Source organism: Armigeres subalbatus, chromosome 3 (assembly GCF_024139115.2).
Source record: "Armigeres subalbatus isolate Guangzhou_Male chromosome 3, GZ_Asu_2, whole genome shotgun sequence".
Taxonomy (NCBI): Eukaryota; Metazoa; Arthropoda; class Insecta; order Diptera; family Culicidae; genus Armigeres; species Armigeres subalbatus.
Window position 1 is genome coordinate 188,206,187 of NC_085141.1, and position 15,382 is coordinate 188,221,568.

At 40.1% G+C, this 15,382-nt stretch overlaps 1 protein-coding gene across 2 annotated transcripts in view; it reads left to right on the forward strand.

Moving 5' to 3' along the window:
• Nucleotides 1-1,673: 1,673 nt before the first annotated feature.
• Nucleotides 1,674-15,382, forward strand: part of LOC134227508 (monocarboxylate transporter 3-like) — a 98,176-nt gene continuing 84,467 nt past the window's right edge. Inside the window, exons 1-2 of one of the 2 annotated variants that reach the window (XM_062709055.1) lie at nt 1,674-2,093; nt 2,592-3,025. The gene's annotated coding sequence lies outside the window, so the exon portion shown is untranslated. The remainder of the gene's footprint in view (nt 2,094-2,591; nt 3,026-15,382) is intronic. The other variant, XM_062709053.1, reaches the window with a different exon arrangement.

The following is a 15,382-nucleotide window of genomic DNA, read 5'->3' on the forward strand; positions in this document are numbered from 1 at the left end:
TGACTGTTTTTGATAGCCCATTTTGATTGAATGCATTTAGATCATTTAAACTGGTTTTACACTAATTCAAACATGTACTATCGATTTTTTCTTTTCCACTTCCCCCAGTGTACCTTAAAGAAATTATAAAGAGATATGCAGCCCTAGGCTGGATCATGTCTAATATGTTAATATGTAGCGTAATTAGGGTGGCTTTAAAATTAACAAATTAAAACCCACCACAGTAAGCCAAAATGTATACCACTAGGACAACAAACATCATTAAAAAAATGTTATTGTTAAAAAACTATAATAGAAAAGCTGAAAATGAAGTGACCAAGGACAGTATTACGCGTTGCAAGAAAAATTGGGATTACAGGAAAATTCAAACCGCATTGAGCGGATATTTCCCTGGTAAATGTTTGCCCAACTATGGTTACAATGTTTACTTTCAATGTGACATTCAGGAAAATAACTACACAAAGTTGACCTATTTTAGAATTCATTATACAAATGATTCAAACGCTTCCACTATTACTTTAATATAATCGTTCAATAATTTACGTTATTCGGTCCTATCGCCCTAGGAATAAGAATAAGGAGGAAAAGAAGGAAAATTAATGTATCTTCTTCACTGTATTTTGGGGCTTTTTTTCTTTGAATAGTGGAAAAAGAGGTTATTTGATGGAATAATTCTTTTATTGTTACCCTATAATTAAAAAAATTCCATACCGATTAGACATATTTCAATGCAGCCAGCTCCGATCCATGCCATATTAGTTGATCAATTTGATATTTGCGATACATCGGCAGCCATCATGCTGAATTATAAGCTCCAATTTCTCTATTACATATTGAATTACTTAGTTAGATTAGCTAAACGAAAAGCTTTCCGAACTACACGCCAAACCTCATAGGAACTACGAAACAAAATCTGCTCAACTGCAGAACATACAAACCAAACTTGTCAAACATATGTACAAACATATTTTCAAAACAAGAATTGAAATCCACGAATTCTCTGTTAAACTTCTTCCTTGCGGGGATTGCTCATTGGGCGTTATTTCTGCGAAATCATCACATTTTTTCTTTTTCTCCGTAATACCATTTGTACTGAAAAATCATTGTGTCTTTCCTACAGAATCACAAGTGAGTTTACTCGCGTAAGAGAGCTCGATGATTGAGATTTGATCATGATTTTACTAACACTGACTGAACACGATTCGTTTTGTTTGGATGAAAGTGATATATGTAAGTATAATGTAAGAGATCTTTATCTACAAATTAGTGTACGTATTGAAAAAAAAAATGTTGGTCGACGATGATTGTGAACCCTATTTTCATTCATGATACTTCCGATCCATGATGGTCAAAATGACGTGCTGGTGCAGCAGTCCAGAAAGAAATTGTCAAAACAAATGCAGAGACCAACATACATCGAAACTACATCGATGCCAAACCACCCACCATCCATAATCGCAACCTCGAAGCTGATCATGCTTTTTCTTACTGTGCTTCACACCGCGTGGTCGTCTGTGGCTTAGCGGAGACCGGCGCGGCGCGCTGCTGCTTGTATAGATGTGCTGCATTCGGCGCTGCTGCTGCTGCTGCTGCTGGCCGGTCTTCGTGTGTTGCGTTGAGCATATATATTTTCCGACACTTTATTTTTAGAATACCCACCCAAACCCGACGGATGGAGCTCAGTTATGCTTTGATAGTCGTACGGAAACGTTGTCTCAGAAGTTGGATCGCCTCGCACTGGACTTAAGCCTCGCGCGCACGCATTTCTTGGTCGATTGCCGTTTTCTTCATTGGCTTTCAGCTTCTCTCTCGCCGACGCCGGTTCGTTAGGCTTTACTTGGGAACAAGCACGCTTTTCTTGCCTTTTATCGAGTGAAATTTTTGCTGTTTTCTGCCCGAAGTAGCAGTTTCGGAATTTTCGGTACGCGACCAGTGAGTTGCTTTTCGACGGACGGTTTTGTGTGACTTTTTTTTTGGTTGTGGTGTGCAATTTTATCTACACATGAAGTGAGTTTAGTACAACGATAAGTGATCGAAGCGTAAAAAACGCGTTCTGGCGCTACTTCAAACACCATACACGTATCGCAATTTCGGTAATGTGTTTTAGTAGCGATTCGGCGATAACACTGTAGTGCATATAAAGTGGAACAAAATAATTTACTGTTTAGTTGAATACATCCAAAATATATATTTTATTTTTTGTTAAATGATTGATTTCTCTGTTTTGTAACTTTTTGATTACTTCGAACAATATCAAAGTCCAGATCCTCAACTATTTGGGATCTACAAATATTCACTACCTAGATTCTATGATAAATTCATATCTTTACCTAACAAATAAAGCCGTTTTCAGTGTCTGGTACTTGAGTCGACTAAGTGATAGAAGTAAATGAAAGTAGTATCTTAACCTATGACAAGTAATGATGATCTGTAGATTGATAATCTTATAATAATTAGATTATCGTTAATATTTTTAAAAAATCAAGAAAAAGTGTATATTATAAATTATGCATTTGTTCTTAGGATATTTCGAAATAATATTGGATGATGTATTCGACTAAACGTATAACAAACTGTTTGTAAATTTCCAGAACCCATGCAACACTGTGTAATTAAGTATCGAAAAAAAGTTGCTCAACGTTTTCAAACTGTGTGAGTGTGGTTAGTCAGAAGACACCGAAAAACGCCTGGCGCTTCAAAAAACGCGTTTCTACTAGTGGAAGGCAGTAAAGTCCGATAAAAAATTACCATACTTGCCTTTCGCGTTTCGCGGTTTTCATATTAAAAAAACAGCATTCAAACGTATCTCTGTGAGTTAGTAAGCTAGTTAGTGACGTGTGAAATTCGCTTTTAAGTTGTGTGACAAAGATCGTCATCAAAAGCGCCGGTGCTCGAGATACGCACATGTGTTTATCGCCAGCTCTAAAGGTTCATTCATAAAAGCAGGCAAAACTCTTCAACCCCATCATCATCAATTGGATTATCCAGCTGAAAGCCGTTGCCACCGCAGAGAAAAGCTTGAAAGGTAACAATGCGTACAATTGCACTTTACATTTGCTGGACATGCTGAGCACATATTTTTTTTGTTCATTTATCTTGCTGCTTCACCCATCTTCCTTGCCACACACTTGACTTTGGTGGCGGCAATAATGCCTCTTTGGAATAGTAATAAAGCGATAAATAGAAATGTGGAACCATACGGATAGCCGGTTTTGGGTTTTCCTTTCAATCCCAAGATTCGTTCATAGCTGTGATGAGTCGCGACTCATTCAGTAAAAATTGAAACGAGCATACACTTGCGAGTCCGATAGTTTAATTGGCTTTCAATAGGAATTAACTGGCAATCCACTTAATTGAGGAGGAGTTTGACAATATGTCATCAATTTATGAACAGGGTGTCACACAAACTTGCTGTATAATGTGTGATATTCCTTACATTCAACAATTGTTTGTATCAAGCAGTGCTTCGTCGTACAACAAATTTGCCTGCGAGATCTTGTTACGTTACCGCATGTCTATGGATATGATGCAATAGTGCACTGACCTCACAGTAGTGTATGTTGATATACTGTAACACAGCGTAACATGATTACTTACAAAAGTGACGCTGCAGAGATAAGCATGTTTACTGCCATGTTATACCTGTGACGCACGCACAGCAACTGATACTGGTTTTAGTTATTTACATGATGTTTAACATTTAATTATTAGAATTCAGAGCATTACGAAGCTAATTTTGGCATGTTTGGCTCTAGGTTGATTTTTACGAAAGCTTTGTATGATGCACGCTGTATTCTACACAGTGAAGAAGAACATAATTCGCATTATTTTTGCCATTGAACATAATAAGTCGAGAATATTTATGTATTCACCAATTGCAACTTTGTTTTTGTATTTTACGAGCCAGGTACAATCCCCTGTCTCTCAATGAATCACGTTTGTATACACCGGGCGGGTTTCAGTTTTCATCAAATAACAAGTTAAACCATCTCAAGAAAATCAAGTGGCATTAAAATTGTTGTGAAAGCTCAAGTAAACTTTTTGTGTTATCATCAATGCAATAGATTTTTTATGACAATTTCTGAACATTGATTTATTTCGATCGACTAATGGACCTATGTTTAGTTTTTATTTTTAAAGAAATTCGTAATCAATTTGATAGACTACCTGCAGCAATCTGATGAATAATTTTGGATCAGTTTAATAATGTACAAAAGAAAATTAAAATTTTACAATCAAACCTTCCTGCCAAACACTGTCAAATGCTTTTCTTTCCTAAGCTGGGTTTTATTTTCGTTTTTCAAGTCTCGCCATATAACTTTCGAAGCGCGATCGCGAGCTCCTTGATATTGTCTTCGCCTCACATTTTTAAGACGGATCAATAGCTGAAGCTCGTCGTTAATAATAATGGAGTTAAATTTAATTTCACATTTGGGCATGGCAACGCCTCTGACTTCGACAAATAAATTTGTCAAAGATACGAGAGCATTGTCAATATCACTTTTGGTATCCATAGGAATATCAGTATCAAAATTCCTATCGGTATATTTAAGTTTTGTATAAATCCGAATCAGCTCTGTGATAATTAAAAGTAGAGCTGATTGGATTATGAATGGCTTTTTGTGAAATTTCAAACGTTACAGGAAGGTTATCTGAGTCAATGTCAGCTTGATTTATCAATTGACCACACATATGACAGATGACGTCCTTACGGTCATCAGGTAAGGGAAGGAATGTTAGTGTAACATCCCTTGTTATCGAGACCAATGTATCTTATGCATATCTACGGATATTACGGGAAGGAGTATTGTTAGTAGAGTAGGTAATACCATTACTTAGATAAGGATTCACCTTGGTAAGTGATTTAATCTAAACAACCGTTATGTTAAAATGTTATTAAATTGATCGAGGTTCGGTGAAGCCGAATCAGCCGAACGTAGTAATTCCAAATGATCATAAAACGCGTCGGATATTCTTTGTCCTAATTACTAGAAAAATCAAAAAAGTAAAAATAGTTACGATATTCGTTCGCAAAAGCAATAATTTGGTGGGCCACAATAAAAATTTCCGAAAATTTTGAGGATTTTTAAAACATTTTAACGAATCCAAAAGGTTTTCATTTTTTTATTTCGATATTAATTTTGCATTATCCTCCCCTTGACCTTTCGGAGACCAATTTGTTGGAATGAGTTGATCGGTATACAATATTATGGGTCCCCAAGCCTCGTATTAAAAGTTTGGTTTTGAAGCAAACATATAGCCTCTATGTATACTTATACAAGAAAGGGAAACAATATTTTGGCCATATCTTCTGATTGCGCGCAAATCGGTTTAGCGTAAATTCCTGAAAAATTTGCGAGACTTTTTTACGCATGTTTTATGTAGAAAACAAAACCTGATTATTTTTATATTGGCGTTTGGTTGGGGCCGAAAAGCTGCGTGGCCACTACCATGCTACCGGTTGTGTGACCTTATTTTTAGCAAATGGTACAATTAAACATCCTTGGCACAAAAAGATGCACCGGTAATAACATATTCTCAATATTAACATATCAAACCGGCGAACGTTACCCGAAACGATCATGAGAATATAACTTTTTCCTTCCCCCGTAGCTGCTGAATGCAATTCCTTGCAGTCCAGAATGCTCACAATAGATTTCATTGTATCCTCCAGGCAACCTTTTTCCGCAAGTACATCTTTGCAAGTCCTGCCCAACGTACGTTTCCATTTTTGTGACCCGCGCGCGTGTAAAAAAATACTTCAGAACCGACCCGCAAGTTGTTATTGATTCAAATTATTTGTGAAAGAGTGGATTTCGAAGCAACAAACTCTCTTTACTCGGGGAAACACAAATTCAAAAATTGCAGTGTGGGCCAGTTTTGTCGTTAGTGAGATTTTGGAAAAACTGTGAACTTGTTAATAAATGCATATGCTAAATTATTGGGAAGTTCGTTGACTAACCCGTGGTACCATGCTTTAGAGATTTTATTCCCTTCGAAATCAAATCTCACTATTTTTACAATATGAAGGAAACCCACCCGGGCAGCCCACATGTTGTAAACAAGTTGATAGTATTCATATATGACCAGCCAACCCAAAATATGATAGCGAATAAGTGTACCAGGTGAAGGCGATATAGGCGCATGCCTCCATTTGATTGCATGAAAAGTGTACGTATATGGCTTCCACTTTGTATACTTGTTTGTTATGATATACGATCTTGTGTATGCTGGGTATTTACCCATATAAGCAACTGAAACTAAATCAGTATGAATTGTGCTGCTAGGAAAATTTCCCTAAATTCCCTTCCTTCCCTACTGTATTATTATTGTATTCCCTAGCCACGACCAAACCGCAAGTCTTTCGGTTTCCCAAATCTAATATTCTTGTATAAAAATTATGAAAAACTGTATTAAAAACATGATTTCGGCTCCGTAACGCTTCACGGCAAATTAGTCTCCCACATGAACTATTGAATTAAAAAAAACTCATATATCAGCCAGAGTTTGCAGAAATCGCTGTCAATTAACGAACAACGATAAAAGAAAGGCAAAAACTGTTCCGAATCATAACAAGCCATGATAACAAATTTATCAAACTTGTAAAAAAACAGAATCGGGTAGGCAGCCCCCACAGAGCGGGACTGATTAGCGGCGTAACTTATTTTACAAATAAACATTGGAATGAAAATTTCAACTGAAGCAAGCATTTTCTGAGAAATCCATCAAATGTATCCGACAGAATATAGGCTTTCCTCTATCAGATGAGGGAATTAGTTTTGGAGTAAAATGCTTGCATTCTACGGATACGATAAAATAAGATTTGTTTACAAAATAAGTTACGTCCAAATCGCAAATCAGTCCCTAAGTGATGATTCTCGCATTGTTCTCGCAGCTGTAAAGAACTAGTTAAAGGGAAACATCAGAACCAGTGACACACGCGTTTGGAGCTTTTTAAAAGGAATTTATCACGAGGTATAGCTTCCCGAGTTATTTGCTTCTCTCACGGTATGCTACATATCGTATATGTATACAGAGATGATAAGTGAGAGACCTTTTCATTCTCTTTTGGATTCAATCCCTGTATAGAAGTAACTGAAACTAAATCAGTATGAATTGTGTTGCTAGGGCAACGTCTGAACTGGGATTTTCTCAACACAGTAACAAAATTTCCATTTTCTCAAAACCGTTTACTGATGAGAATAATGCAATTGAAATCTGGAAATTATGTTACATTTCAGAAAGAGACATCCCTCATATGGTATTTCGAAAGCACATTCTGTGTGAACAGCTCTTTTCAAGATTGAAAGCCGTAAAAAACTTGGATTCCTGTTTGTAAAATTTGATCACTGTTGCTAAATTGATATGCATCGAGTACTGCACAGTATCCAACAATTTCACGTTTTCCATTAAATTGTCTACCAAAGACCACTCTGTCACGCAATTAAGTACCGCAATTAATACCCGCCAGCAGATGTTAAATCTGAAAATTGGTCCGTGGATTGAAAAGGTTGGGTAGGCCTGCTCTTATTAACCACCTAGCGGTGATAATACCTTTCTTGTTCGTTTAAAAGGGTTGGGAAGCACATTAAGAAAAGTCCAAAATAAAACTGATAGTTGGATAGCGCTCATTTTTCACATTTGTTTATATTCATTGTAAAATATCCTGTCGAACGCAATTTATTGCAAGCAAATTGGATGAGCATAAGTGCCAGAAAAGTTATTTTTCCTATATAAGTTCTCAAAGTAGAATTTTGGCCATAACTTTCGTTCCCATAGTTCGATTTGGCCAGTTTCTGCAGAAAATAATGGAGCTGGGTTTCCCGTCGAAAGTAATCGCGAGCAATTCGGTTGAGGTAACGTGCCCGAAAATGGGTGTGTTTTTTGCACGGATTTTGCGAGTAAGCACATGTATTTTGGCCATAACAGTGTTAACCCGATTTTGTCTACCCCCGATTTTATCACGCTTTCGACCCGATTTTATCATCCCAATCCCTGTAATTGATACCGCAATCAACAATAATTTTCACCGCCTGTGGCTTATTATAAATCATTTCTGACAGCTTGTCAATGATGTAGGACCTTCGACAACAAATTACGTGAGCATTCACGCATTTTGCTTTTCCAAGGCGTAAACTGTTTCATATTCAAGAAATTAATTAAAGAAATGTAAATAAAAAATCTGAAAATTATTTTTTTTTTAAATCTATTTTGTCACATTTCCTATTTTCTTCTTCTTCTTCTTCAGAATACATTTGAGAGCATGTTAGCATCCCCAAAGGGGGCCTGTCGGTCGAATTCATGTCGCTTTACGTCAGTTAAACGACTAACGGCGCAATTGTTTCTCTCATTTCACTTAGCCATTAGGACAGTCGTAATGACAGCTCAGTGAGAAAAATACTGAAATTACGTCAATGGTGTTATCTGGTGACTATGTAAGGTATGCTTTTGTCCACATGAATATTCTAACTACGCAGAACATCACATCTATTTTGAGACCGCTCATTTTGTTCCATCTTATACCATTTCTAACGTAACGGATGTATCAGCATTGGTTGGCTTTCTATTTTAAGGTTGATAACCTGTCTGCTGATGCTTGCTTTTTTGCTATGCGTCACAGCCTCTCTCTGTTCTTAAATAATAATAAAAATAACTGCATACATCCACCATACGCAGCTTATTTATAAAGAACCAGCCCCCAGCAGAAGTTACGTAAAGCATAAAAATGTGAATCGTCATATCTGAATTCAAATTGGCGAAAAGTATGAGTTTGGGACCGCCAACACAATCAGACTGACGATAACTGACGTTTGATTCCCTCGATGAAGTCATATTGATCCAACAACAACTGCCCACCATGCGATTGAAGCCGATCATCTGCACACAATGCGGTTGAAACCGAAAAATGTGTCAAACTGAAAAAAAATTGTGGTATTAACTAGTTTCATTGACGCTTAAGGTCTTGATTGACTAAAACCCAACCGTGCTTTTTACTTTGCGCTATATTTGTATGTCTATGGATGAAGTAGCGCCCATGAATTGTCACAAATTTTGTTTCCAATTAGATGCAACGCAATGATCATCTGCAAATCATTGGTACGGTTTTACGTTTTCAGTCACGAGCTTATCAATGCAGATATAAATCATAACAAATTGCGACGCTTAGAAGCGTTATTGAATACTAGTTAGCACTGGATTGTTGCCCAATTTGAAGACTCCAGCAGAGTTAAATTATTTGTCACAACGATTATCATGTCATGTGCGATGTAGTGATGCTGATAGATACTGTAAATGACGCTTATTTCCCCTCTGATATAAGTAGGTAGGCGTGTCGCAGCATGACGATTACACCAACGTGGCTTGGATCGCACAAGCGATAACGCTCAAGCTTACAGGGCATTAATTTATCTTGGTAAAAACACACTTTTTTGAGATACGAACTCTGGCCACGAATCTGTTGTACGTGGAGTGTCTAACGTGTCAGATAACATGAATTCCATATGATAACTACTATCACACGAAATGATTCATTTCGTGGGTCATAGCTCAACTTCATTTTTGCACTACTTCCGTTGCCATTAGATAAACAAAAGTGCAGGATTATACTGCAAGAATCGTGGTCGTACGACAACTTTACCACACCGGACCACACTCCGACTGTGGCTCTGCGTGACAAAGTAACTTATTCCTTGTAAGGAAACGCGTGGTCTACTAACGTAAGTGTACTCAAGGACTTGAAACATCAAGCCTAAAAAAATATTTATGTTTATTAATATTTATTTTTTTCTAACGTACCATATCTTTATTTCTCAAAAACTAGTTGTTAAAAACATATAAAATTAAAGTATTTTCATAATTGTTCAATAATTGTATGAAAATACTTGAACTGTAGCTGATTTCAACAACTCGTTCTCGAGAAATGAATATGTATAGTTGGTGGGCCAAATCTGCGGGTCAGGGTGATTTCTGGATGTTTTACCCTATATGAGCTGAGACATGAGCAATAAACAGAGTGGAACGTAATATTCCTTTTAAGGGTGTCACTCAAATCTCAATTACAATTAGTATTAGTTGGGTTGAGTATCATGGCGGTGGATCTACCTGTTAGTCATGGCTGTACATATAATAAACGATAAATTTTCTGGTTTTTTATTATCAAAATATAAAAAATAAAATAAAGTTAGTCCTCTCCCATTCTTTAGATGGTTCCATTTGTTACTCCAATAAGTGGTTTTCCAATGTTTATTACCCATTACGGTTATCACAAGCAGACATATTTTGTAAATTTATGTCTATTTTGACGCACATTTTTATGACTACATTTTAGTGAAGTGGCGTAGGGGAGTTTTCGAAAAGTGTATTATCTGCGTTGCGTAATAAGTAAATTAGTGTGATATACATGACTTCAAAATGCTACATAAGCAGATTTAGCTATCGCTTTAAGGTTTGTCGAGCTGGGTAATGCGGCTCGCTAATGCAGCGTACACACGGTCAAGCAGTTTGACCAATGTTGACTCCACCCCTCGTTTTGTCAAGCATCGATGCAGGTTCTTTGAACACCAACCATGAAAAAATATATGGGGTTTGTGCGACTTCACTACAAACGCTCAAACATGTTCGGAGAACTTTGACTCTGCCCTCGACAGGTCAAACCACCACCAAATTATTTTTTCCAATTGAGCCGATAACTGTCAAACGATTGTTCGAACAACTGCACACACAAAGCATCAACCGAAGCATTTTCTTCAAGATTTTCTTGGGGGCCGTTGGTCCAACGTGTTTGTGTACGCTACGTAACATGAAAACTGATTGTTCTCTGCACCAACTAGATTGATTGACAAAAATGACCACATGAAGTAAACCAGACTGAAGCATTTTGATCCCGAATTATCTTATAAAAGCCTTTTTAACTAAGAAAATTATTTTGAGCTTTTTAGTGGAATGTCTTCACTTGTCATAAGACGAGTTTGTCCAATACAATGCCTTTTTTATGTCGTTGCAAAAAAGGATGTGAAACTCGTTGCAAAAAACTCGATTTTCCCAGCACTTGTAGTATTTATACAACTCAACGTACAACTCGTGCTGAAAAAAAAAACATTTTTTTTTGTAACCAGAGACTGTTCGATAAAAATGAGCCAAAAAATGGTCGCCATAAATTCATTTCAATTCAGATTTTTTTTTTATTTTAGGGAATACCTACAACATTATGGATAGGTTTCTACTGCATTGGTTAATCAAATTTCCTCTCCATGACTAATGCCCGCACTTTGGCTTGACACTTCTCATGAGATTTTGGGGCCAACTTCTTTAGATACTTTTTACGGGCAGCAGGGACTATGTCCAAGGGCTTGACGATCCCTCCCCAGGCCATCTGCGAGTTGTGGGGCTTGCCTAGGATGTGGTGGGGTTTGACAGTGGGCCCTGTTAAACCTCTATAAAAAGCTGCATGTATCCGCAAGTAGGCTCCACCAAAGCGACCGTGTGCCGCTCAAAGCGCACAAGCCCAAGTCCTGGTGTTAGGTGGGACGCTAAACAGCCCTGACACGACGGCCCTCCGACGAGACAGGAGGTTTGCGCAGGCCCAATAAGCCGCCTAGAAAACCAATCATTACGAACAATATAAGAGATAATGCGACTCGATATAATCGGCAAAGACCTGGGCGACGAATACAGGATCACGATTGGAAGCTTGGAACATGGAATTGCAAGTCGCTAGGTTTCGCAGGTTGCGACAGGATGATCTACGATGAATTACATCCCCGCAACTTCGACGTCGTGGCGCTGCAGGAGATTTGCTGGACAGGACAGAAAGTGTGGAAAAGCGGGCATCGAGCGGCTACCTTCTACCAAAGCTGTGGCACCACCAACGAGCTGGGAACCGGCTTCATAGTGCTGGGTAAGATGCGCCAACGCGTGATTGGGTGGCAGCCAATCAACGCAAGGATGTGCAAGCTGAGGATTAAAGGCCGTTTCTTCAACTATAGCATCATCAACGTGCACTGCCCACACAAAGGGAGACCCGACGACGAGAAAGAAGCGTTCTATGCGCAGCTGGAGCAGACATACGATGGATGTCTGCGGGACGTCAAAATCGTCATCGGCGATATGAACGCACAGGTAGGAAGGCACACCGTGTCGAATGACACGGCCAGCGATGCATAAACTTCGCAGCCTCCCGCGGAATGGTAGTCCGAGGCACCTTCTGTCCCCGCAAAAATATCCACAAGGCCACATGGAGATCACTCAACCAAGAAACGGAAAACCAAATCTACCACGTTCTAATCGACGGTAAATTCTTCTCCGACATCACGAACGTCCGCACTTACCGCAGTGCGAATATTGAATCCGACCACTACCTCGTTGCAGTATGCCTGCGCTCAAAACTCTCGACGGTGTACAACACGCGTCGAAGTCGGACGCCGCGGCTTAACATTGGGCGGCTACAAGACGGTAGACTAGCCCAAGAATACGCGCAGCAGCTGGAAGTGGCACTTCCAACGGAAGAGCAGCTAGGCGCAGCATCTCTTGAAGATGGCTGGAGAGATATTCGATCCGCCATTGGTAGCACCGCAACCGCTGCACTTGGCACGGTGCCCCGGATCAGAGAAACGACTGGTATGACGGCGAATGTGAGCAGTTAGTGGAAGAGAAGAATGCAGCATGGGCGAGATTGCTGCAACACCGCACGAGGGCGAACGAGGCACGATATAAACAGGCGCGGAACAGACAAAACTCGATTTTCCGGAGGAAAAAGCGCCAGCAGGAAGATCGAGACCGTGAAGAAACGGAGCAACTGTACCGCGCTAATAACACACGAAAGTTCTATGAGAAGTTAAACCGTTCACGTAAGGGCCACGTGCCACAGCCCGATATGTGTAAGGACATAAACGGGAACCTTCTTACGAACGAGCGTGAGGTGATCCAAAGGTGGCGGCAGCACTACGAAGAACACCTGAATGGCGATGTGGCAGACGAAGATGGCGGTATGGTGATGGACCTGGGAGAACGCGCGCAGGACATAATTCTACCGGCTCCGGATCTCCAGGAAATCCAGGAGGAGATTGGCCGGCTCAAGAACAACAAAGCCCCTGGGGTTGACCAACTACCAGGAGAGCTATTTAAACACGGTGGTGAGGCACTGGCTAGAGCGCTGCACTGGGTCATTACCAAGATTTGGGAGGAGGAAGTTTTGCCGCAGGAGTGGATGGAAGGTGTCGTGTCCCATCTACAAAAGGGCGATAAGCTGGATTGTAGCAACTACCGCGCAATCACATTGCTGAACGCCGCCTACAAGGTACTCTCCCAAATTTTATGCCGCCGACTAGCACCAACTGCAAGGGAGTTCGTGGGGCAGTACCAGGCGGGTTTTATGGGCGAACGCTCCACCACGGACCAGGTGTTTGCCATTCGCCAAGTACTGCAGAAATGCCGCGAATACAACGTGCCCACACATCATCTATTCATCGACTTCAAAGCCGCATATGATACAATCGATCGGGACCAGCTATGGCAGCTAATGCACGAACACGGTTTTCCGGATAAACTGACACGGTTGATCAAAGCGACGATGGATCGAGTGATGTGCGTAGTTCGAGTTTCAGGGCATTCTCGAGTCCCTTCGAAACCCGCAGAGGGTTACGGCAAGGTGATGGTCTTTCGTGTTTGCTATTCAACATCGCTTTGGAAGGTGTAATACGAAGAGCAGGGATTAACACGAGTGGTACAATTTTCAATAAGTCCGTCCAGCTATTTGGTTTCGCCGACGACATAGATATTATGGCACGTAACTTTGAGAAGATGGAGGAAGCCTACATCAGACTGAAGAGGCGGACTAGTCATCAACACGTCGAAGACGAAGTACATGATAGGAAGAGGTTCAAGAGAAGACAATGTGAGCCACCCACCGCGAGTTTGCATCAGTGGTGACGAAATCGAGGTGGTAGAAGAATTTGTGTACTTGGGCTCACTGGTGACTGCCGAAAATGACACCAGCAGAGAAATTCGGAGACGCATAGTGGCTGGAAATCGTACGTACTTTGGACTCCGCAAGACGCTCCGATCGAATAGAGTTCGCCGCCGTACCAAACTGACAATCTACAAAACGCTAATTAGACCGGTAGTCCTCTACGGACACGAGACCTGGACGATGCTCGTGGAGGACCAACGCGCACTTGGAGTTTTTGAAAGGAAAGTGCTGCGTACCATCTATGGTGGGGTGCAGATGGCGGACGGTACGTGGAGGAGGCGAATGAACCACGAATTGCATCAGCTGTTGGGAGAACCATCCATCGTTCACACCGCGAAAATCGGACGACTGCGATGGGCCGGGCACGTAGCCAGAATGTCGGACAGTAACCCGGTGAAAATGGTTCTCGACAACGATCCGACGGGCACAAGAAGGCGAGGTGCGCAGCGGGCAAGGTGGATCGATCAGGTGGAAGATGACTTGCGGACCCTCCGTAGACTGCGTGGTTGGCGACGTGTAGCCATGGACCGAGCCGAATGGAGAAGACTCTTATATACCGCACAGGCCACTTCGGCCTTAGTCTGAATAAATAATAAAATAATTCTTTAGATACTTTTACCCACTGTTTCTTCAAATCCAGCTCGTTCTCGAATATCTTAGGTGTTTTACGAATTTTGGCCTTCAGTGGCCCAACATTTTTCAATTGGACGAAGTTCCGACAAGTTCGGTGGGTTGAAGTCTTTTAAAAAACAACATTATTGGTTATGTTCAAATAGTGTATTCTCTACGTCACGTAATGAATGACCTATTTTGATGGCATCAATAACCTCCAAATGGGCATTATTGGGCATAGTGTATCCACTGTACTTGCCCCTCAAGACACATATTACATACTCTTGCAACGGCGGGCATAGAAAAGCTTTCAATTAATAACTGAGGAAATGCTAATAGAATACTAAGTTGAAAAGCAGGCCGAGTTCCAATTTGAATATAGAGCCATTGAAGATGAAGAAGATACAGAAATGATGAGCGAGATTTTTTTTTTTGGGATTCAATCCCTGTGCGAGCATGATAACATAAAATCTGATTGCTCTCGACATACAGTAACATGATTTATTGGCAAACATGATCATGTGAAGTGTATTAGATTGTACCCTTTTGATCCAAATTTATCACACATTTATCACAGAAACGTACAACTCGTGCTGAAAAAATAATCTTTTAAGTGCTATAATATCATTTAAGTACTTATTTCATTGGTGTGAACAAGTAGGCCTTTTTTATCACTCAAACCTGAACTGTAAAACCGGGTATTTTGAATGATGCAACAAACACCTTTTATCATAATATTCTTAGGATAGCCCATGAATCATTTTGCATGTTGTCATAATAACTAATAATTCTAGTAATGACTAT